The sequence below is a fragment of the Oncorhynchus mykiss genome, chromosome 15 (genome assembly GCF_057628025.1).
Source record: "Oncorhynchus mykiss isolate SJ-2025 chromosome 15, ASM5762802v1, whole genome shotgun sequence".
NCBI classification, from domain to species: Eukaryota; Metazoa; Chordata; class Actinopteri; order Salmoniformes; family Salmonidae; genus Oncorhynchus; species Oncorhynchus mykiss.
The window spans coordinates 36,722,058-36,746,665 of record NC_143036.1 but is presented as its reverse complement, the minus strand read 5'-3'; the positions used below and the strand labels follow the sequence as shown (position 1 = coordinate 36,746,665).

Genomic DNA, 24,608 nt, shown 5'->3' with positions numbered 1-24,608 from the left:
TTTAGTTATGAATTTAACTTTAATTGAGTTCACTCCTAGCATGGGATGATTTCACTAAACAACAAAAGAAGGGGGATATTTAATGATCCCCAATGATCCATCGCATCTCCCAAAAACGTGTTCAACATACATCTGTAAAATGATAGTCTAGAAACCTTGACCTCCTCAATGTCCAGACTATAAGGCCTCATCACTGTCACTTTCCAACCTTGTTGAGGATGGCTTGTTGTCAGGCTTGAAAAGCCTCAAATTTGCCCGGATGGCCACCAATTTTTCAAATCTTGTATTGGTCAGACTTTTGTGTGCTTTGGTGTGGGTGTTCCCAAACAAGGACCAGTCGTGCTCTGAGGCGGCTGATGTTGGTAGGATGAAGGAGGCAACGGGAAAGAGCCTCATATCCACAAAGTCCTCTTCACCAGGTGGCTGATGACATATGTTGGCACGACTGCCATATTGCATCTCCATCGCAAGCCCTTGCTTGGAAGTGTACTTCACCCAACTGCCAAAAACCTTGCCCTCATCCAGGCCAAGTTGGCGAGATACGGTAGTAATGATCCCATAGGCCTTGTTGATCTCTGCACCAGACAGGATGCTCCAGCATACTTGGCGTCCAATGTGTACGCTGCAGCGTGTTTGGGCTTCAGGCAGAAGTCTTCACGCAGAGTTTCCTCTACTTGGAGCAACAGTGAAGTGGGCAGGGCAGTACGGATTTCTTCTGTTACATCTGCTAGCAGAGTCTGAACATCAGACAGGATTGCATTTTCTCCCTCAATCCGTGCAATGACTACTGCTATAGGTTTCAGGAGTTTTAGGCTGCTTACCACTCTCTCTCAAAATCCTCAGGATCCTCTTGATGGGGCTGTCCATATCGGCAGACTGTGATATGGCCATTTCTTAGAGAGACTCCTTCCCCTCCAGGAGACTGTCAAACATGATGGCAACACCACCCCAACGGATGTTGATGGGCAGCTTCAATGTGGTGCTCTTATTCTTCTCACTTTGCTTGGTGAGGTAGATTGCTGCTTTAACTTGATGACCTTCACACACCTAGCCATTTCCTGCCTCTCTTGTAGAGTATTTCCAATGTTTTCGGTGCCATGATGTCTTTGAGGAGCAGATTCAAAGCATGAGCAGCATAGACAATGGGTGTGATGGGAAGTTAGGACTCCTCCACTTTAGACCAAGCAGCCTTCATGTTCGCAGCATTGTCTTTCACCAGTGCAAATACCTTCTGTGGTCCAAGGGCATTGACTGCCTTCAGCTTATCTGCAATGTAGAGACCGGTGTGTAGAATACTGGTTGAAGGTTGGAGATGATGTAGTTAATTATTCCTTGCCCACAAACATTCGACTATCCATCAGAGATGATTGCAGTACAGTCTGCTTTCTCTATGATTTGCTTGACCTTCACTTGAACTCTGATGAACTCTGCATCTGTCAAATGAGTAGATAAAGCATGTCTGGTTGGATAGGTGTATGCTGGACGAAGAACATTCAGATATCTCTTCCAATACTCATTGCCTGTGAGCATCAAAGGCTAACCCGTTGCATACACAGCTCGAGCAAGACATTCATCAGCATTTCTCTGACTACGTTCCTCCATTGAGTCAAAAAATCTTCTGATTCCAGGAGGACCATGCGCTGTTGCTATCAATAAGGTGTCTGATTCATAATTTTCACCTTGAATATAAGTCGAGGGACTTTTGTCAGAGGTTGCTTGTTGGGAGCGCTGAGGGATCTTTATGCACTTGGCCAAATGATTCTGAATCTTTGTTGCATTCTTCACATATACTTTGGCACAGTATTTGCAAATGTACACAGCTTTTCCTTCTACCTTAGCTGCAGTGAAATGTCTCCACACATCAGATAGTGCCCGTGGCATTTTCTTGTAAAGATTAGTGAAAAAAAATATTTAAAAGAACTCCTACAATTCCATGTACATATAAATAGTTAAGCAGTTAGATTAAACAACTCCTTGGTAGGATAAATGTTTTAAAATGAAACAGATGGAAACCGGTGAGTTAACACTCTTCAGTTCACAGGCCCAAGCAAGCTAAAAACCCACATGGTAGAAAAAACTAACTAGCAGAAATTGTTAAGTTAGAAATTATTTAAACACACTTTGCTGTAGGCAACTATTTACTAGTTAACAAAAAATAATGTATGTCATATAAAATATATTCACCACACAAGCATGTAGTCCTTGGCTCAGACAGTATAGTAGTGTGGGCTCAATGGCATCTCATTAGTGTGCAATATCTTGAGAATCAGCTGTACATGTGATGGAAGAATGCGCTGTGCATGCAGAGGGTTGCAATTTCATGGAATTGGGGAAAGTTGAACCAAAATATGCCACAAGACCTAGAATTGCCTCGTATATCCCACAACAAAAGTTCACCGTTATAAGCATTTTTTTTTTTGATGAATTTAAGCAAAATTCCCTAACTTCTAGGGCTTAACTTCCCATGAAAAATTTTGGGAAAAATGTTGGATATTTACCGGAAAGTTTCTGACCCTTTACAACCCTACTGGCGTCTGACCATTTTGAGGTCCTGGATGGCAGGGAGCTCGGCCCCAATGATGTACTAGGATGTACACACTACACTCTGTAGCGCCTTGCCAAGCAGTTGCCATACCAATCGGTGATGAAGCCAGTCAAGATGCTCTCAATGGCGCAGCTATAGAACTTTTTCAGGATCTGAGGGCCCATTTCAAATCTTTTCAGCATCCTGAGGGGGAAGAGGCGTTGTTATGCCCTCTTCACAACTGTTGGTGTGTGTGGACCATGATAATTCCTAAGTGATTTGGACACTGAGTCCACAACAGCTCATTTGCCTTGCTGACATTGAGGGAGAGTTTTCTTGTCCTGACCCCATACTGCCAGGTCTCTGACCTCCCTTTAGGCTGTCTCATCATCGTCAGTGACTAGGTCTACCACTGTCATGTTGTCGGCAAACTTAATGATGGTATTGCAGTTGTGCACAGCCACGCAGTCATGGGTGAACAGGTAGTACAGGAGGGGACTAAGCATGCACCGCTGAGGGGCCCCTGTGTCAGAGTCAGAGTGGTGGATGTGGATGTGTTGTTGCCTAACCTCACCACCTGGGGGCGGCCTGTCAGGAAGACCAGGATTCAGTTACAGGGGAAGATGTTTAGTTTAGGGATGAGGCTGGAGGGCACTATTGTGTTGAACGCTGAGCTGTAGTCAATTAACATTATTCACACGTCAGTGTTCCTTTTGTCCAGGTGGGAAAGGGCAGTGTGAAGTGCAATAGAGATTGTGTCATCTGTGTATCTGTTGGAGCAGTATGCAATTTGGAGTGGGTCCAGGGTGTCTGGGATGATGGTGTTAATGTGAGCCTTGACCGGCATTTCAAAGAATTTGATGGCTACAGATGTGAGTGCTATAGTCATTTAGACAGGTTAACTTGGTGTTCTTTGACACAGGGACTATGGTGGCCTGCCTAAAACATGTAGGTATTACAGACTGGGTCAGGGAGAGGTTGAAGATACCTGCCAGTTATTCTGCACATGCTCTGAATATGTGTCCTAGTAATCCGTCTGGCCCTGCTTCCTTGGGAATGTTTACCTGTTTAAAGGTCATTCTCACATCAGCTACAGAGAGTGATCACACAGTCATCCGGAACAGCTGGTGCTCTCATGCATGTTTCAATTGTGCTAGCCTCGACACAAGCATAGATGGTATTTACAGTAGCTCGTCTGGTAGGCTTGCATTACTGGACAGCTCATGGCTGGGTTTCCCTTTGTAATTCGAGATGGCTGGTAAACCCTGCGTCAGCCGGTGTATTAGGATTCGATCTTTGGTGCTTTGCCTGTTTGATTGTTTGTCGGCGGACGTAGCAAGATTTCTGTTAAGCGTCCGGATTAGTGTCCAGCTCTACCCTTGAGCTCAGTGTGCATATTTCTTGTAATCCATGGCTTCTGTTTGGGATATGTACGGTCACTGGGGACAGCGTCATCAATGCACTTATTAATGAAGCCGGTGACTGATGTGGTAAACTCCTCAATGCTGTCGGATGATTCCCGGAACATATTCCAGTCTCTGCTAGCGAAAACAGTCCTGTAGCTTAGCATCTGCTTCTCATCGGACCACTTCCGTATCGAGTGTCAGTGGTACTTCCTGTTTCAGTTTTAGCCTGTAAGCAGGAATCGAGAGGATAGCGTTATGGTCTGATTTGCCAAATCAAGGTCGAGAGAGAGCTTTGTATATGCGTCTCTGTGTGTGGAGTAAAGGTGAGCTGGAGTTTTTTCGCCTTTCGTTGCACAGGTGACATGCTGGTTGAAAATGAGGTTAAACGGATTTCAGTTTTCCTACATTAAAGTCCCCAGTCACTAGGAGCGCTGCCTCTGGTTGAGCATGTTCTTGTTTGCTTATGGCCTTACAAAGCTTGTTGAGTGTGGTCTCAGTGCTCTCTTGGTAAATAGTATGGTCTACAGTCTCACGCTACAGAAACAGGAGATGGCTCTTGCTCCTATGAGCCGTTCCGGCTCGCACGCGCCATGGCTCATATTTACAGCTTGTCAAGAGGTATTGTAACTCAGGTGAGCAGAACATCAAGACTTCCTTAATATTAGAGATTGTGTACCAGCAGTTGTTGACAAAGAGACATGCACACCCTACCCTGAGATTCCCAAACACCAGCTAGATTTATTTTGAGCATGTCCTTGTTCAGCCTCGACTCGGAGAAACCGGATATTACTGATCTTCAGATCCCACTGATAGGATAGTCTCAAACGGAGCTCATCTAGTTTATTCTCCAGTGATTGTACGTTAGCCAATAGAACGGAGGGTTGAGGCGGTTTGTCCACTCTCCGACGTAGTCACGCCAGGTATCCCGCACGCCGTCTCCTCCTTCGTCCGGGATTTGGTCCTGGTCCGTGATAATCAGTATGTCTTTCGCTTCCAACTCATTGAAGTAGTCCTCTTCCAAATCAAGGTTAGTCATAGCTGTTTTGATGTCCAGAAGCTATTTTCATTCATAGGAAACGATGGCAGAAACATTATGTACATGACAGCTATTCCCTCCAGCGCCATTCTTTATATTTCAGTCAGAAGGCGTCTGTGAAAAACCATCAGGACTTCCCCATACTTCTTGGCAGTACAATGTCACATTGGGTTGACGAATACCCTTCTCAAAGAGCAAATTGGAACACACTGATTTCGCCGGTTTCACAAAAAGGGCTTTCCCACAGATTTTAACGTTCTTAGCACAGCACTTGCTTTACATTTGGGCTCATATTGCAGAAATATCATAATGTACAGTATTGGGATTTTTAGACATGGGCAACAACTGCCACAATGTATTCAAATTATTTATGTATTTTGACAACCATATTATTGACATTGAGTGAAAACATGGAATTTTGGAAGATGGTTATTGGTCATTGAAATGACAGGAGTCACCGTTATAACCCTCTCCTATGCTCCTGACTGCATGTGCTGCTGCTGGGATGGGGTGTTGACTAGGCAACCAAAGACTTGTTCGCTACAACAAGGCGCAACAAAGTTACCATTGAATCAACCGTACAAATGCCCAGCTGTCCCATCTTCAGTCATCTGTTTGTTCCAAACAAACAAACAACCTGGTTATGACGGTTATTTTATTTTCATGACGGTCTTCATCCATAATCATCGTTTACACAATTATATTGTAATTGTGCCAGCCGTACCCCTATAGTGCACTACTTTTGCCCAGGGCTCTATTCATGCGTTGCACCTACATCACTTGGTCGTGTTGTTGGAATTGTCATCAACGTTCTATAGACACAGCAGCCATATTGATCCCCACCTGATGACGAATGCTCAGTCTTTCTGAACAGATGCTAATGACTGTTTCATCTAAATTACACTAATAGTGGCTTGGAAATACAATGGCATTGCTAAAGTAGGCAAATAATTAGTAGAAAACAATTATGATGTTGTCAAGTTTACTTTAGAGAGATGGTAATGTTGCCATTAGCTAGCAAAGTTCGCAATGCTAGTGTTAGCTAGCTACAATTCTGTGCTTTCACCTCAATTTTAGCAAGCTAGCTAAAGTTATACCAAAGATTTGTAAAACTAAACCAAGATAGACCACCCCCTGTTTCAAATGCGAAAAGTAGCCATAGTGGGCAGAATAAGCAAGGAGGTGGGCAGAGAACAAGCACATGCTAATGAGATCCTATTGGCGAGTTCTAGCTAACATTTGCATATTTCCGTTGGGGAATGCCTACTCTGTGAAGTGTGCAATAACTCAATTCGCCTTTGCACGCCTTCTAAACAACTCACATTTTTAAAACTTTGGCAAAGGGTAAAGCCTAAAATACTGTCCGTAAAAACAATTGTAGTTTTGGGAACAGAAAACTGTACTGAGATCAAATGTTTCATCGATGAGTACATTTAAATTAACAGAATGTCGGCCATCTTCTCCCACTGCCGACTAGCTAGTATTTGGTAGTGAGTGGAAACGCCAACTCGGATGCTTCACATTTATACATCCGGTAAAATATGTCTCATTGTTCTGTGGTTATACTACATCTAAAGTCAATCTGGAGAGAGGAGTATTTTCTATTTTCCATGTTTAACAATAAAAAACATTGGGTGGCTTCGTTTTTAGCAGCATAGGGATACATACACAAAACAGCAGTGCCTGCCTTATCACGTAAAACAATGAAATAGTAATTTAAAAAACATCAACAAAAGAGTGCATAGTCCAGCAGCATATTGAAAAATGTAGTCACATAGCGGCGCTTTAAACAAAATAGGACCCCTTGAGACTGGTTACTTGAAAAAAAAATATATATATATGTACATGATATATATATATATATATAATCATATTTTCAAGTTTTTCTTTAAGAAGATTAGTCTATCCACATTATTTGCGGTAGATTGGCTTTCTGTGACAGTATCAGCCGCTGTGGTGAAATACCATCTCGATAGGGACATAGGTCCCAGGCACAGCCAGGTAGTGCCTTGCTAACATGGCAACATGAGGGTATATTAATTTGTCTTCCACCATGTAAGTGGATCAGCATCCAGGGGAATACAGTCCACTTCCCTGTATGCGGTCACCTCCTCCTCTATGACCTTGACCTTTGACTTGGTTCCCTGCTCCTGGGTCATGAACAACTCTCCAAAAAGCTCAGCCAAGGCAGACATGTTGGCTCCTGTGGTATCCATGTCTTGACCCTGCAGAATTAAATTAGATTAAAACTACCATCTCTGAAGTGGCTTTAAAAATATGATTTGTTGTTCGAAATATTTCACACTATTGTGACAATTACAATTATTACTTTATAATTGTTAAATCACAAATTAATAAAATAATAAATGTCACATTAACAAAATGAATACAATACCTGTTATACCTGTATATTGGTCACAATCTCTGCTGTGAGTTCATCGTAGACTCTCAGACGAGCAGCAGCATCCAGGTGCAGCAGGGACTTGAACCGGGGGTCTAAAGCGGTGCTCTTGTGTAAGAAGTCTTGGACACCAGGGTCAGCATATCTAGGCCCCAGGTTAACTCTGATAGCAGTCTTGACATCCCTTATTGCACGTTCATCTTCATCAGATGCCACCATTGATTTCAGGACCATTGTTTTCATAGGCAGGAGCATGAAAACTAATGGAATGCTCTCAGTGCATATCAGTGTTGTTCCTCTGCTCGTCTTGTGTCATTTTCAGACAAAGTCACAATCTTTGACATTTTTCCTTACATCTTGTTCAGTCAGTGTAGAAAACACTGCAACTTTCTGCTCAAGGTATCTCTCAACAATGTCATGGCTTGAATTCTATCTAGCAGGGACATGTTGGATTAGTTGTGGTTTGGCAGCTCCAGCATCTCCTGTTTTGTCTTGAAAACATGTGCAGCAGTTGTGCTTTTGTGAAAGGATACCACCTTCCTGATCTTTGCTAGGAGGCGAGAGATTGGATTCACTGACATTGCTTTTTGAGATACTAGATTATTAATGTGAGCAAAGCATCCTATCTGTGGCCCCAATCCAGGTAGTGCAACTGCATTTAAAATATTTCTAGCATTGTCAGTGGTCACAGGAATTGTTACATTATCCCTCTCCAACTTCCACACTGCAACTACTTCCCTTAGCTCTTCCCCCAACTTTACACTTGTGTCGCTACTCTCGAGGACGTGTTTGAAGGACATGGTTTTTATCTCCCACTCTGCTGTAATTAAATTAACCGTTACAGTAAGGTAGCTCTCAGTAGCTCTAGACGGCCAACTGTCTGTTAGAGCAATAGACCGCGTCTCTGACAACTCGCTCTCAAGTTATTTTTTTTTTAAATGTATGTTTGGGCAAAATGAAGGAATAGTGAAGCACGGCTCGACCACTTTAAACATTTTTCTGAAAACCCGCATTCTCTACCACAGAGAAGGGCCTCATATCTGCCACTATGCATTTTGATATACAGTGCCTTGCGAAAGTATTCGGCCCCCTTGAACTTTGCGACCTTTTGCCACATTTCAGGCTTCAAACATAAAGATATAAAACTGTATTTTTTTGTGAAGAATCAACAACAAGTGGGACACAATCATGAAGTGGTATGACATTTATTGGATATTTCAAACTTTTTTAACAAATCAAAAACTGAAAAATTGGGCGTGCAAAATTATTCAGCCCCTTTACTTTCAGTGCAGCAAACTCTCTCCAGAAGTTCAGTGAGGATCTCTGAATGATCCTCTGTTGACCTAAATGACTAATGATGATAAATACAATCCACCTGTGTGTAATCAAGTCTCCGTATAAATGCACCTGCACTGTGATAGTCTCAGAGGTCCGTTAAAAGCGCAGAGAGCATCATGAAGAACAAGGAACACACCAGGCAGGTCCGAGATACTGTTGTGAAGAAGTTTAAAGCCGGATTTGGATACAAAAAGATTTCCCAAGCTTTAAACATCCCAAGGAGCACTGTGCAAGTGATAATATTGAAATGGAAGGAGTATCAGACCACTGCAAATCTACCAAGACCTGGCCGTCCCTCTAAACTTTCAGCTCATACAAGGAGAAGACTGATCAGAGATGCAGCCAAGAGGCCCATGATCACTCTGGATGAACTGCAGAGATCTACAGCTGAGGTGGGAGACTCTGTCCATAGGACAACAATCAGTCGTACATTGCACAAATCTGGCCTTTATGGAAGAGTGGCAAGAAGAAAGCCATTTCTTAAAGATATCCATAAAAAGTGTTGTTTAAAGTTTGCCACAAGCCACCTGGGAGACACACCAAACATGTGGAAGAAGGTGCTCTGGTCAGATGAAACCAAAATTGAACTTTTTGGCAACAATGCAAAACGTTATGTTTGGCGTAAAAGCAACACAGCTGAACACACCATCCCCACTGTCAAACATGGTGGTGGCAGCATCATGGTTTGGGCCTGCTTTTCTTCAGCAGGGACAGGGAAGATGGTTAAAATTGATGGGAAGATGGATGGAGCCAAATACAGGACCATTCTGGAAGAAAACCTGATGGAGTCTGCAAAAGACCTGAGACTGGGACGGAGATTTGTCTTCCAACAAGACAATGATCCAAAACATAAAGCAAAATCTACAATGGAATGGTTCAAAAATAAACATATCCAGGTGTTAGAATGGCCAAGTCAAAGTCCAGACCTGAATCCAATAGAGAATCTGTGGAAAGAACTGAAAACTGCTGTTCACAAATGCTCTCCATCCAACCTCACTTAGCTCGAGCTGTTTTGCAAGGAGGAATGGGAAAAAAATGTCAGTCTCTCGATGTGCAAAACTGATAGAGACATACCCCAAGCGATTTACAGCTGTAATCGCAGCAAAAGGTGGCGCTACAAAGTATTAACTTAAGGGGGCTGAATAATTTTGCACGCCCAATTTTTCAGTTTTTGATTTGTTAAAAAAGTTTGAAATATCCAATAAATGTCGTTCCACTTCATGATTGTGTCCCACTTGTTGTTGATTCTTCACAAAAAAATAGAGTTTTATATCTTTATGTTTGAAGCCTGAAATGTGGCAAAAGGCAAATGAGTAGTCATTTTGCCAGACCTGAATGATACTGGGGCTTCTTCTAGTTCTGGCTCGCCAATGCTTGCCATGTTGCTCCTTTGCATTTAGCTAACTGCTAATTCCTTCATAAACTCATTTCTGCTACGACGGTCTCTCAGCTCTGTTCTCGCTGGAGTGAAATAACTAATGAGCGGAGCTGCATACAGCTACGAGACTAAACACTTTATTATTGTTAGATTTTTTTTTTAAAGACAACTTTATTACTATGTGGATATTTTTCCCATGTGAATTTATACGCCTTAGTTTATGCAATAATATTTTTGTACAGTTAAATATATAGATATTTTCCTAGCTATAATATATGATTCATGTATTGTTCGTTTCGCAGTGCGTACCGAACCGTGCACCGTGGACCCTATACCGAATGGTTCAATACGAATACATGTACCGTTTCACCCCTAATTCCAAATTCACTGTACATATTTTATACACGCGCGCGTTATGTTACTGCAGCACACACACACACACAGTAAATACATAATTTACACAAATGTGCACACCTACAGTCAGCTCAGACAAATGTAGCACAGAGGCCCAGCAGATTTAAATTTAGAATGGAAAATGAATGTGTTTGTGCAACAAATGTTAATGTTAATTTTTCACATTAATTCTTTCTCTAATCAAACCGAATCGTTTCAAACTAAAGCGTATTGTTCTTGTATCGTATTCGAGCCCATGTATCTACACTGAACAAAAATATAAACACAACACGAGTTATATGAACTCTAAGGAAATCAGTCAATTGAAATGAATTCATTAAGCCCTAATCTATGCTTTTCACATGACTATTAATCTGTTGGTCACAGATACCTTAAAAAAAAGTAGGGGCCTGGATCAGAATACCAGTCAGTGTCTGGTGTGACCACCATTTGCCTCATGCAGCGCAACACATCTCCTTCGCATAGAGTTGCTCAGGCTGTTGATTGTGGTCTGTGGAATGTTAGGCCACCCTTCTTCAATGGCCATGTGAAGTTGCTGGATATGGGCAGAACTGGAACACTGTCGTACACGTCGATCCAGAGCATCCCAAACATGCTCAATGGATGACATGTCTGAGTATTCAGGCCTTGGAAGAACTGGGACATGTTCAGCTTCCAGGAATTGTGTACAGATCCTTGTACATTGTGCCGTGCGTTATCATGCTGAACATTGAGGTGATGTGCCATTCATCCGCCGCCGACTGGGCCTCAGGATGTCATCATGGTGTCTCTGTGGATTCAAATTGCCATCGATAAAATGTAATTGTGTTCTTTGTCTATAGTTTATGCCTGCCCATAACATAACCCCTCCATCGGGCACTATGTTCACAACATTGACATCCGCAAATCCCTCGCCCACACAACGCCATACACATGGTCTGCGGTTGTGAGGACTGTTGGACATACTGCCAAATTCTCTAAAATGACGGAGGGGGCTTATGGTAGAGAAATTAACATTAAATTCCTCCTGCAACAGCTCTGGTGGACATTCCTGCTGTTTGCATGCTCCCTCAACTTTAGACAGCTGTGTCATTATGTTGTGTGACACAACTGCACATTTTATTGGCCTTTTTATTGTCCCCAGCACAAGATGCACCTGTGTAATGATCATGTTGTTTAATCAGCTGCTTGATATGCAACACCTGCCAGGTGGATGGATTATCTTGGCAAATGTGAAATGCTCACTAACAGGGATGTAAACAAATTTGCGCACACAATTTCAGAGAAATAAGCTTTTTGTGCATATGGAACATTTCTGGAATGTTTATATTTAGCTCATGAAACATGGAACCAACACTTTACATGTTGAGTTTATATTTTTGTTCAGTCTAGTTACGTATCGAATCATCTTGAAAGGGGAAGATGCACATCCCTAGTATTCTACTATTCTAACTCTCAACAGTTGAGACCCTGACTGAGTTTTAAAAAAAAATGAATTGATCTGCGGGTGTACAAAAAGGGGGCTGCGGGCCAGTTGCCCATCACTGCTCTAGTTCATTCATCTTTATTTTCAAGCCTGTTGAAATGATTTAGACTGGAGCATTCTTCATGGTGACCAGCTGGCCTCCAGTTTCTATATTTGAATCTGTTTTGGTTTACTTGTCTGTTTCATACTGTAAGCTCCCCCTGTGTTACAGTAAGCACAGTCACATGACTTCCATAGCATAGAGCTAGTCAGAGTAGGACATACTGGTGATGAGTGTTCTCTGCCTGTGTTATCAAGGAAACCTCTGTTTCCTAATATGCCTTAATTTGTTTGTGCATCGGTAAAGTGCCAGAACATTTTCCCTTGGCAAAAAACACATTTGATGTGTATGGAGACCAAACCAATAGGGAATTTCATATATTAGGCTAGAAACGGCAAATGTTGTTTAAACGCCTCTTTTAATGTATAAGTCTAACTATATCCTATTTTCTTTTTTAAATGCAGACAGCCTTTCGCTCACATTAGTGTGGATTAGAAATAAGTCAAATTGAAAATATTTTTCCTCCTGGTTTTCCTTTCGTTCCTCTGGCAGGCAGGAAAGGGTTAATGTCCATGTTTCCTGCCTTATTCCCAGTGCTCTTGCTATGTTCTGATTCCCTTCTTGATGTTCAACATTCCCAGGCTCTTATAACCTTCTAGCTAGCCTGCACCGGCCAAGAGTTGTCCCAGGTGAACGAGTGGGCGAACCTCCTGTTTTTTAAGGATAAAATCTCTTCAGTTTTTTTTTTTCCCCCTGTGGGAGTGATGCAAAAGCATTCTCTTTTTTTTGCATGAATTTCTTAGAACCACGCCATGGGAAAGCATGTTTCCCGAACCATGTTTTGTTGAATTGGCTTAGGTCTATAATAAAACCATACTGTAGGTATGCAAGCCTTGATTTGACTGGAAACAATTAATGCTGAACCTCACTAGTAGCCTACACTGTGTCTGAACCTACGCATTGCACTGAGCTGGTTTAAGAACTTCTAGGGTTGGTAAGGTAGATAAACCCAATGACTGAGGCCACTCATTGACTCAGCCTAGAGCTGTCAAAATGAATAATGTGTTGCATTGGGGTCGTTGACCACACCCTTAAAATGTCAATGGTGTGCCAGTTAAATTAGTGGTTTGAAGAGAGATCAATAGAATTCATAGAATGGACCTATTATTGAAATTACACCCAACCTGTATTCAAGAGTGTGCTGTGTCTAAGCCGATGGCGGGCACAACAAACATCTCAGATGCGAAAATGTATATACAATTTTTTACACGTCAAAATTCTTAAACGCTTAAGCCGTAGGGTGGGGGAGGGGTGGTTCTAAGCTGACATATGAAATTGTTTTAAGAATCATTTAGCTATTAGATTTAGAATTGTAGTATTAAAAACCTCTTGGCTTGGTTTTTGCTCTGACATGCACTGTCAACTGTGGTACCCTTTTTATATAGACAGGTGTGTGCCTTTTGCAAATCATGTCCAATCAATTGAATTTACCACAGGTGGAATCAAGTTGTGGAAAACATCTCAAGGATGATCAATGGAAACGGGAAGCACCTGAGCTCAATTTAGAGTCTCATGGCAGAGGGTCTGAATACTTATGTAAATAAGGTATTTCTGTTTTTTATTTTCAATACATTTGCAAAAATGTGAACTTTTTTTGTTATTGTGTGTAATCAATTTGCGGATAAGGCTGTAACGTAACAAAGTGTGTAAAACGTCAAAGGGTCTGAATATTTTGAGAATGCACTGTATGTTGATGTTGGTGTGGTGCTGGAGATGATGAATATGAATGTGATAATTTTAGAAATGCCCTTAAAGTAGTTGATGTTAAGAAAAAATGTTTTTTATTCAAAAATTTTTTTCAAGAAATGATAAAATACTGTACTTTGACAAACCTGTTTGTAAGCTTTTAAAATGATATCAAACTCAACCGTTAATCGTTTCCAGTAATGAAGACACGGATATGGTGGGGTATGCAAAATGAGTCAACTTTGAGCACCTCTATCTCCTGAATGATTTGGCACTTTCTGACCATTTCTACCATGAGCAAATATAGTTAGTCAGAAGTTTACATACATCTTAGCCAAATACTTTTTTCACAGTTCCTGACATTTAATCCTAGTAAAAATTCCCTGTCTTATGTCAGTTAGGATCACCACTTTATTTTAAGAATGTGAAATGTCAGAATAATAGTAGAGTGATTTATTTCAGCTTTTATTTCTTTCATCACATTCCCAGTGGGTCAGAAGTTTACATACACTCAATTAGTATTTGGTAGCATTGCCTTTAAATAGTTGAACTTGGGTCAAACATTTCAGGTAGCCTTCCACAAGCTTTCCACAATAAGTTGGGTGAATTTTGGCCCATTGCTCCTGACAGAGCTGGTGTAACTGAGTCAGGTTTGTGGGCCTCCTTACTCGCACACGCTTTTTCAGTTCTGCCCACAAATTTTCTATAGGATTGAGGTCGGGGCTTTGTGAAGGCCACTCCAATACCTTGACTTTGTTGTCCTTAGGCCATTTTGCCATAACTTTTGAGGTATGCTTCTGGTCATTGTCCATTTGGAAGACCCATTTGCAACCAAGCTTTAACTTCCTGACTGATGTCTTGAGATGCTGCTTCAATATATCCGTATCATTTTCCTACCTCATGATGCCATCTATTTTGTGAAGTGCACCAGTCCCTCCTGCAGCAAAGCAACCCCTCAACATGATGCTGCCACCCCTGTGCTTCACAGTTCACAGGAATGGTGTTATTCGGCTTGCAAGCCTCCCCCTTTTCCTCCAAACATAACGATGGTCATTATGGCCAAACAGTTCTATTTTTGTTTCATCAGACCTGAGGACATTTCTCCAAAAAGTATGTTTTTTGTCCCCATGTGCAGTTGCAAACCGTAGTCTGGCTTTTTTCTGGTGGTTTTTGAGCAGTGGCTTCTTCCTTGCTGAGCGGCCTTTCAGGTTATGTCGATATAGGGACTCGTTTTACTGTGGATATAGATACTTTTGTACCTGTTTCCTCCAGCATCTTCACAAGGTCCTTTGCTTTTGTTCTGGGATTGATTTGCACTTTTTCTACCAAAGTACGTTCATCACTAGAAGACAGAATGCGTCTCCTTCCTGAGCGGTAGGACTGCTGCGTGGTCCCATGGTGTTTATACTTGTGTACTATTGTTTGTACAGATGGATGTGGTACCTTCAGGCGTTTGGAAATCGTGGACTTGTGGAGGTCTATAAGTTTTTTCTGAGGTCTTGGCTGATTTTCTTTTGATTTTCCCATGATGTCAAGCAAAGGGGCACTGAGTTTGAAGGTAGACCTTGAAATACATCCACAGGTACACCTCCAATTGACTCAAATAATGTCAATTAGCCTATCAGAAGCTTCTAAAGCCATGACATCATTTTCTGGAATTTTCCAAGCTGTGTAAATGCACAGTCAACTTAGTGTATGTGAACTTCTGACCCACTGGAATTGTCATACAGTGAAATAATCTGTCTGTAAACTATTGTTGGAAACATTTCTTGTTTCATGCACAAAGTAGATGTCCTCACCGACTTGCCAAAACTGTAGTTTGTTAACAAGAAATGTGTGGAGTGGTTGAAAAATGAGTCTTAATGACTCCAACCTATGTAAACTTTCGTCTTCATCTGTATATATGTGGTCAAAAAGTGATTTGAAATCAATTGACTAGTTTAATTAGCCTAACTGAGAGGTTCTTTTGACATAGCAGAACCATGTCCTTGAATAGAAAATGTACTTAAATGTATGAGCATCGGGTATGGCTATTCTTAATTTCAATGCATCAGCTACACCACAGGCTCCAATTTGAATAAAGATCAGATCGTCCTTGATCATTTGCAAGCCTCATAGATTCCTCCTCTGTAATTGGAGACTGTTTGCCAAACATTTCTTCCTGCATCCAAACATATCTGCAGGAACATTCCCACGTTCTTTCTTTCTTATTTTCTCCCACCACATTTTTTTCCCACGCCATTCCATTTCTCTCGGGACACCTGATAGACGGACCGACGGACATGTTTGGGCTGTGTTCACGTTGTCTTTTCAAATAAATCAAGCCCAGATTGGAATAACAACAGGAGGGGCTTCTCGGCATGGACCTCACCCAGGACCCAGGAGCAGACCTGCCAAGGAAGCCTGTCTATATTTAGCCTAGTGATGCTCCAGCTAATTGCCTTCCTTGGCCTAATCATTTACAGGCTACAGGAGCAGCTCACAAATGACTGCAGAGGCCAGAACACTCCTAACCCTGATGTTAAGATCCCAACATTGACCGTGATCTCAGAGCTCTACATATAAGACTGGCAAATGAGGGAATTCTTTAGACTTTTTATCTACCATCTTGGATCTGAGTCTGGCTGCAACACTCCTACTTTGCATAAGTCCCAAAGTTGCTGTCTTGAGAACAACGCTTTTCTATGAGATCTAAATCAGCTGATTGTGATCTTGATTGTGATATGTAAGCCATAGCCATGCATAGCCACAGACTATAGGTATACTTCAACAGTCCAGTGAAACACACTGAAACTGTACTAACAGCAGCACTAACCCACACAACTTTAGCACAGCTATGACACCGGAAGCAGCTCCCATGTGGGCTCCATTAGGACTGATGGCAGACCAGACCTGGCAGTATGGGCTTGCCCATCCCTCGCTATCTGGTTGCCAATATAGGCCTACAATGTGGTGGTGTGCTGGTTCTGGTGGCAAAGTTTGCTTACCGCTCCAGGTTTTTTCTTTTTACCCATCCCCCTATGTGTGTTGTGTTACAGCAGCGTTTCCTGTGTGGTTCCTGTCCCCACTCTCGCCCTCGGTGAAGCCGCAGACACATGATCGTCAGGGGTTGCGGTGGGAGATGGTACATAGGAAGAGCGGAGAGGGATAATTCCGAGAGGGGGCCTTGCCTCGAGCCTTATAAAACACCAGGAAAGAGGCTTTCCTTCCTGGTTGTTCTCTCACGGGAACTCTGGTAAATCTGTGGCCTCCCAGGCCTTTCCAAGGGCATTTCCATCACATTGGATACCTGCCTGTGCCAGGTTGGTGGAAAAGGTAGGAATAGTTTTTGGTGCCATCAATTAGTTATTGAAATGTCCTGTATGTGTAGGGCCTGCAGTTTTTCCTGATCTTGCCCTATATACAATAGCCTACAATGTCATACATGCAGCACCTTCAGAAAGTAAAGGCAAGTCTTTAGGCATTGTTTCAGGCTTTTACTCTGTAAAATGAGGGAGAAACACCACTTTCAATGAGAGGACAGTGGACATTTCCAGACATGAGTCCTGCGCGTGACCGGAACCGTGCCTTTCTTGTTTTTCCTTTTCTATTGACGAAGCTATTGTCCGGTTGAAATATGATCGGTTATTTATGACAAAAACAACCTGAGGATTGATTATAAACATCGTTTGACATGTTTCTACAAACTTTTATGGTACTTTTTAGATTTTTTTGCCTGCCTGCTGTGACCGCGCTTTGTTCCAATGGATTACTGGACAAAACGCACCAACAAAATGAAGGTTTTTGAATATAAAGAGGGACTTTATCGAACAAAACAAACATTTAATGTGTAACATGGAGTCTTGGGAGTGCAACCATATGAAGATCATCAAAGGTAAGTGATACATTTTATCGCTATTTCTGACTTTTGTTACTCCTCTACTTGGATGGTTACTGTTTGTAATGATAGATGTAATGATAGATGTGTATTATGTATTTCTGTTTTTGAATTTGGCGCTCTGCAATTTTACTGGATGTTGGCCAGGTGGGACGGTAGCGTCCCACAACCCCAAGAGAGGTTAAACAGCTTGGAAAATTCCAGAAAATTATGTCATGGCTTTAGAAGCTTCTGATTGGCATCATTTGAGTCAATTAGAGGTATACCTGTGGATGTATTTCAAGGCCTACCTTCAAACACAGTGCCTCTTTGCTTGACTTCATGGGAAAATCAATAGAAAATCAGCTAAGACCTCAGAAAAAAGATTGTAGACCTCCAAGTCTGGTTCATTCTTGGGAGCAATTTCCAAACGCCTGAAGGTACCACGTTCATCTGTACAAACAATAGTACGCAAGTATAAACACCATGGGACCACGCAGCCGTCATACCGCTCAGGAAGGAGACGTGTTCTGTCTCCTAGAGATGAATGTACTTTGGTACAAATCAATCCCAGAACAACATCAAAGGACATTTGTGAAGATGCCTTGAGGAAACCGGTACAAAAGTATCTATATCCACAGTAAAACGAGTCCTACATTGACATAACCTGAAAGGCCGCTCAGCAAGGAAGAAGCCACTGCTCCAAAACCACCATAAAAAAGCCAGACTACGGTTTGCAACTGCACATGGGGACAAAGATTGTACCTTTTGGGGAAATGTCCTCTGGTCTGATGAAACAAAAATAGAACTGTTTGGCCATAATGACCATTGTATGTTTGGAGGAAGAAGGGGGAGGCTTGCAAGCCGAAGGACACCATCAAAACCGTGAAGCACTGGGGTGGCAGCATTATGTTGTGGGGGTGCTTGGCTGCAGGAGGGACTGGTGCACTTCACAAAATAGATGGCATCATGAGAAGGATAATTATGTGGATATATTGAAGCAACATATCAAAATATAAGTTAGGAAGTTTAAGCTTGGTCGCAAATGGGTCTTCCAAATAGACAATGACCCCAAGCATACTTTCAAAGTTGTGGCAAAATGGCTTAAGGACAACAAAGTCAAGATATTGGAGTGGCCATCACAAAGCCCTGACTTCAATCCTATAGAAAACTGAAAGCATGTGCGAGCAATGAGGCCTACAAACCGGACTCAGTTACACCGGCTCTGTGAGGAGGAATAGGCCAAAATTCACCCAACTTACTGTGGGAAGCTTGTCGAAGGCTGCACAAAACGTTTGACCCAAGTTCAACAATTTTAAAGGCAATGCTACCGAATACTAATTGAGTGTATGTAAACTTCTGACCCACTGGGAATATGAAGAAATAAATAATTCTCTCTACTATTATTCTGACATTTCACATTCTTCAAATAAATGGTGATGATCCTAACTGACCTACGACAGGGAATTTTTACTAGGATTAAATGTCAGGAATTGTATTTATCATCATTAGTCATTTAGGTCAACATTGGATCATTCAGAGATCCTCACTGAACTTCTGGAGAGAGTTTGCTGCACTGAAAGTAAAGGGGCTGAATAATTTTGCACGCCCAATTTTTCAGTTTTTGATTTGTTAAAAAAGTTTGAAATATCCAATAAATGTCGTTCCACTTCATGATTGTGTCCCACTTGTTGTTGATTCTTCACAAAAAAATACAGTTTTATATCTTTATGTTTGAAGCCTGAAATGTGGCAAAAGGTCGCAAAGTTCAAGGGGGCCGAATACTTTCGCAAGGCACTGTAGATAACACTATTTACCAAGAGAGTTTGTCTATAGCTTATCATGAGATATTCTACCTCAGGCGAGCAAAATCTCGAAACTTCCTTACTGTGAGATTTCGTGCACCGGCTGTTGTTTTCAAATATACATAGACCATCACCTCTTGTCTTACCAGAGGTGGCTGTTCTATGCTGCCGATGCAGCGTAAAACCCACCAGCTGTATGTTATTCATGTCCTCTATTAGCCACGACTCGGTGAAATGTAAGATATTACAGTTTAATGTCCGGTTGGCAGTATGTATGTGATCATAGTTTGTCTATTTTATTATCCAATGATTGTACATTGGCTAGTAGGACCGATGGTAAAGGTGTATTGTATTACCCACTCGCCGTCAGATCCTTACAAGGCACCCTAACCTACGTCCCAGATATCTCCGTCTCCTTCTCCTGTGAATGACAGGGATGAGGGCCTTGTCGGGTGTCTGAAGTAAATCCTTTGTCTCAGACTCGTTAAAGAAATAATCATTTTTCTGTACAAGGTGAGTATTGTGATCACTGTACTGATATCGAGAAGCTCTTTTTGGTCATAAGATACGGTGGAAGAAACATTATGTACAAAATAAGTAAAATAACGCAAAAAAACACAATTTCACAATTGGTTGAGGCACCGTAAAACGGAAGCCATCTCCTCTCGTGCCATTTATAATAGCCCCTGTCTATGTGAAGGTCCCATAGTTGACAGTGCATGTCAGAGCAAAAACCAAGCCATGAGGTTGAAGGAATTGTCCGTAGAGCTCCGAGACAGGATTGTGTCGAGGTACTGATCTGGGGAAGGGTACTAAAACATTTCTGCAGTATTGAAGGTCCAGAAACACAGTGGCCTCCATCATTCCTAAATGGAAAAAGTTTGGAACCTCCAAGACTTCCTGAAGCTGTCTGCCCAACCAAACTGAGCAATCGGTGGAGAAAGGGCCTTGGTCAGGGAGGTGACCAAGTACCCAATGGTCATTCTGACAGAGCTCTAGACTTCCTTTGTGGAGATGGTTATCCTCCTGGAAGGTTTCCCCCATCTCTGCAGCACTCCACCAATCAGGCATGTTTATGGTAGACGGAAGCCATGCCTCAGTAAAGGCACATAAAAACTCTCAGACCATGAGAAACAAGATTCTCTGGTTTGACGAAACCAAGATTGAACTCTTTGGCCTGAATGCCAAGCATCACATCTGGAGGACGTGATGAAAACCTACTCCAGAACGCTCAGAACCTCATTCTGGGGCGAAGGTTCACCTTCCAACAGGACAACAACCCTAAGCACACAGCCAAGACAACGCAGCAGTGGCTTCGGGACAAGTCTCTAAATGTCCTTGAGTGGCCAACCAGAACCAGGACTTAAACCCGATCGAACATCTCTGGAGAGACCTGAAAATAGCTGTGCAGCGACGCTCCCCATCCAACCTGACGTTGCTTGAGTGGATCTGCAGAGAAGAATGGGAGAAACTCCCAAAATACAGTCCAAGCTTGAAGCATCATTCCCAAGAAGACTCGAGGCTGTAATTGCAGCCAAATGTGCTTCAACAAAGTACTGAGTAAAGGGTCTGAATACTTATGTAAATTTAATATTTAAATGTTTTTTTCCCTTTTTAAATTAGCATATGTTTCTAAAAACCTGTTTTTGCTTTGTAATTATGGGGTATTATAGATTGAGGGGGTGACGACGTTTTTTTATACATTTTTAAAGAAGGCTGTAACTTAACAATGTGGGAAAATTCAAGGGGTCTGAATACTTTCCGAAGGTACTTTATTAACTTGTGAATGCTTATGTAAATAATGTTTTTTTTTTTTTTATATACACTGCTCAAAAAAATAAAGGGAACACTAAAATAACACATCCTAGATCTGAATGAAGGAAATATTCTTATTAAATACTTTTTTCTTTACATAGTTGAATGTGCTGACAACAAAATCACACAAATTATCAATGGAAATCAAATTTATCAACCCATGGAGGTCTGGATTTGGAGTCACACTCAAAATTAAAGTGGAAAACCATACTACAGGCTGATCCAACTGTTGTTGTCCTTAAAACAAGTCAAAATGAGGCTCAGTAGTGTGTGTGTGGCCTCCATGTGCACGCTCGCTACAACGCCTGGGCATGCTCTTGATGAGGTGGCGGATGGTCTCCTGAGGGATCTCCTCCCAGACCTGGACTAAAGCATCCGCCAACTCCTGGACAGTCTGTGGTGCAACAGATGGAGATGTTGGTGGATGGAGCGAGACATGATGTCCCAGATGTGCTCAATTGGATTCAGGTCTGGGGAACGGGCGGGCCAGTCCATTGCATCAATGCCTTTCTCTTGCAGGAACTGCTGACACACTCCAGCCACATGAGGTCTAGCATTGTCTTGCATTAGGAGGAACCCAGGGCCAACCGCACCAGCATATGGTCTCACAAGGGGTCTGAGGATCTCATCTCGGTACCTAATGGTAGTCAGGCTACCTCTGGCGAGCACATGGAGGGCTGTGTGGCCCCCCAAAGAAATGCCACCCCACACCATGACTGACCCACCGCCAAACCGGTCATGCTGGAGGATGTTGCAGGCAGCAGAACATTCTCCACAGCGTCTCCAGACTCTGTCACGTCTGTCACATGTGCTCAGTGTGAACCTGCTTTCATCTGTGAAGAGCACAGGGCGCCAGTGGCGAATTTGCCAATCTTGGTGTTCTCTGGCAAATGCCAAACGTCCTGCACAGTGTTGGGCTGTAAGCACAACCCCCACCTGTGGACGTCGGGCCCTCATACCACCCTCATGGAGTCGGTTTCTGACCGTTTGAGCAGACACATGCACATTTGTGGCCTGCTGGAGGTCATTTTGCAGGGCTCTGGCAGTGCTCCTCCTGCTCATCCTTGCACAAAGGCGGAGGTAGCGGTCCTGCTGCTGGGTTGTTGCCCCCCTACGGCCTCCTCCACATCTCCTGATGTACTGGCCTGTCTCCTGGTAGTGCCTCCATGCTCTGGACACTACGCTGACAGACACAGCAAACCTTCTTGTCACCGCTCGCATTGATGTGCCATCCTGGATGAGCTGCACTACCTGAGCCACTTGTGTGGGTTGTAGACTCCGTCTCATGCTACCACTAGAGTGAAAGCACCGCCAGCATTCAAAAGTGACCAAAACATCAGCCAGGAAGCATAGGAACTGAAGTGGTCTGTGGTTCCCACCTGCAGAACCACTCCTTTATTGGGGGTGTCTTGCTAATTGCCTATACTTTCCACCTGTTGTCTATTCCATTTGCTTAACAGCATGTGAAATTTATTGTCAATCAGTGTTGCTTCCTAAGTGGACAGTTTGATTTTACAAGTGTGATTGACTTGGAGTTACATTGTGTTGTTTAAGTGTTCCCTTTATTTTTTTGAGCAGTGTATTTAATTTTCAAAAAAGTAACAAAATGTTTTCACTTTGACATTGTGGGGTATTGTTTGTAGATTACTGACAAAAAATATATATTTATTCCATTTTGAATTCAGGCTATAACACAATGTGGAATAAGTCAAGGGGTATGAATATTTCTGAAGGCACTGTATCCATCCTTACTTACCACCATACCTGGCAAATCCACCTCCCCTCATGTACTTTGGGGCTGTCAAGAAGATGCGTGCTTGAGGCGGAGGGAGAGAGAGAGAACTGTGTTTGTCAGCTTTTTAAACCCCAGAAATTGATTCTACTCTCCTCCACTCCTCATCCTAATGACAAGCTAATCTCCCTCTCCGGTTCCTCCTCTCCTCTGCTGATAAAAATAGAGGTCTCTTTCTCTTTTTTTCTCCCCATTTTCACACTGAAAAATAGCCAGGATGATGAGTTTGCTCTTGCAATCAATTCTCTGAGTTAAATCTCTCAAAAAAAAGTTACCTGTGGCAATAGAAACCCATGCAGTCACGTAACCCCAATCCTGCGCCTCCTGCCAATTTTCTATTCAACTAATTAAATAAATGGCTTCGGTCTGGAGAGTGAGCTGGATGAAATGTTAAAAATATTGATGTTAATAGTAATGTGAGTTTACAGCGTTTTGTTATGGGGAGCGACAGGCAGGCTGAAGCTGTGTGGAGGGATTAGGAGTGGGTGTGCCAACCAGGGGGTACCTTAATGATATTAGTAGTGATCTGGTTATTTATGAGGCTAAGTTATTCAAGCCCCGTGCCGGCTATCCATCACAGCTTGAGCTGAGTGCTTTGAGCCAATTATAGTCCGGCTAAATACTGGCGGCCGCTATGAATCGGTACCTGAACATCTTAAAATCATGTGCTGTCTTCCCTACTAGGCCTATCACCCCCCTGCCCCTAGTGATGACCTTATGTACTGCAACCAGGGTGGTGTTCAGTAGGGAGGGATCGTTTTGAAATACAGTGAACCTGGAAGGTATTGCCAGAATGTTGGTCCGTTGGACTCCCTTTTCCTCTCCCTGTTTGAACTCCCCCCTCAAACTGCTGTTGACCTGGCTAACAGGCCTGCATCTGAGGGAGGGGGAGAGAGAGGGAAATAAATTAAATTATTAGGCCTACGCAAACACACACCATTTAATCCATGTGTTGAGTCTCTGGGCTGCAGCGATGCTGTTGTTCCTTGGAGTTCCTTGCACCTATGGGATTAAACAGTCTGATGTGGTCCAGATTCTGATCTCAGGCTAGTCCTTAATGAGCCAAAGCTTAATCTGCCAGAACCGGACAGAATAAAAAGACACTGCTGCTAAAGTAAATCATCAGGATATGTAACATTGGCTATATTTAATAGTTGATACTCCATGCTCTCTATCTGCTGGCATCATATCCAGGGAGGGCTTGGATGCTGTCCGGGTAGTTCAGCCCCAGAGACTGAGCTCTCTGGTCTCCATCTCTCGTCACCCTGCTTTCTTCTCTTCTATCCCACTCCTTGCGGGGTCGGGAAAAAATGATAGTCATTCTGTTTTCAGGGGAAAAGGAAAAGAGCATGTGATGCGACTTCCACTTTTGGATGTGCGCCTCGTATTACTAAGACTACTCATTCTCGTCATGACCACAATGTGGGGCATCCTGCTCCGGCGTTTCTCTTACTCCTGCTACGTTAGGTTACTTCTATCCTTACCTCAACTTTCTCTCTCTCTCTCTCGCTCTGTCTCTCTCTATATCCCTCCCTCTTTCTCCAGTGAGCTGTGCGGTGCCTCCTCAGATCTGTGGGGCTTGGAGAGTTATC

At 42.6% G+C, this 24,608-nt stretch overlaps 1 protein-coding gene across 4 annotated transcripts in view; it reads left to right on the top strand.

Annotated features, from left to right (window-relative positions):
* Nucleotides 1-24,608, top strand: part of LOC110490023 (zinc finger protein 438) — a 105,949-nt gene that overhangs the window by 28,689 nt on the left and 52,652 nt on the right. For 2 of the 4 annotated variants that reach the window (XM_036944307.2, XM_090199955.1), the window contains exon 2: nt 16,787-17,063. The exons of the other annotated variants lie outside the window; for them this stretch is intronic. The gene's annotated coding sequence lies outside the window, so the exon portion shown is untranslated. The remainder of the gene's footprint in view (nt 1-16,786; nt 17,064-24,608) is intronic. 4 annotated transcript variants of the gene reach the window in all.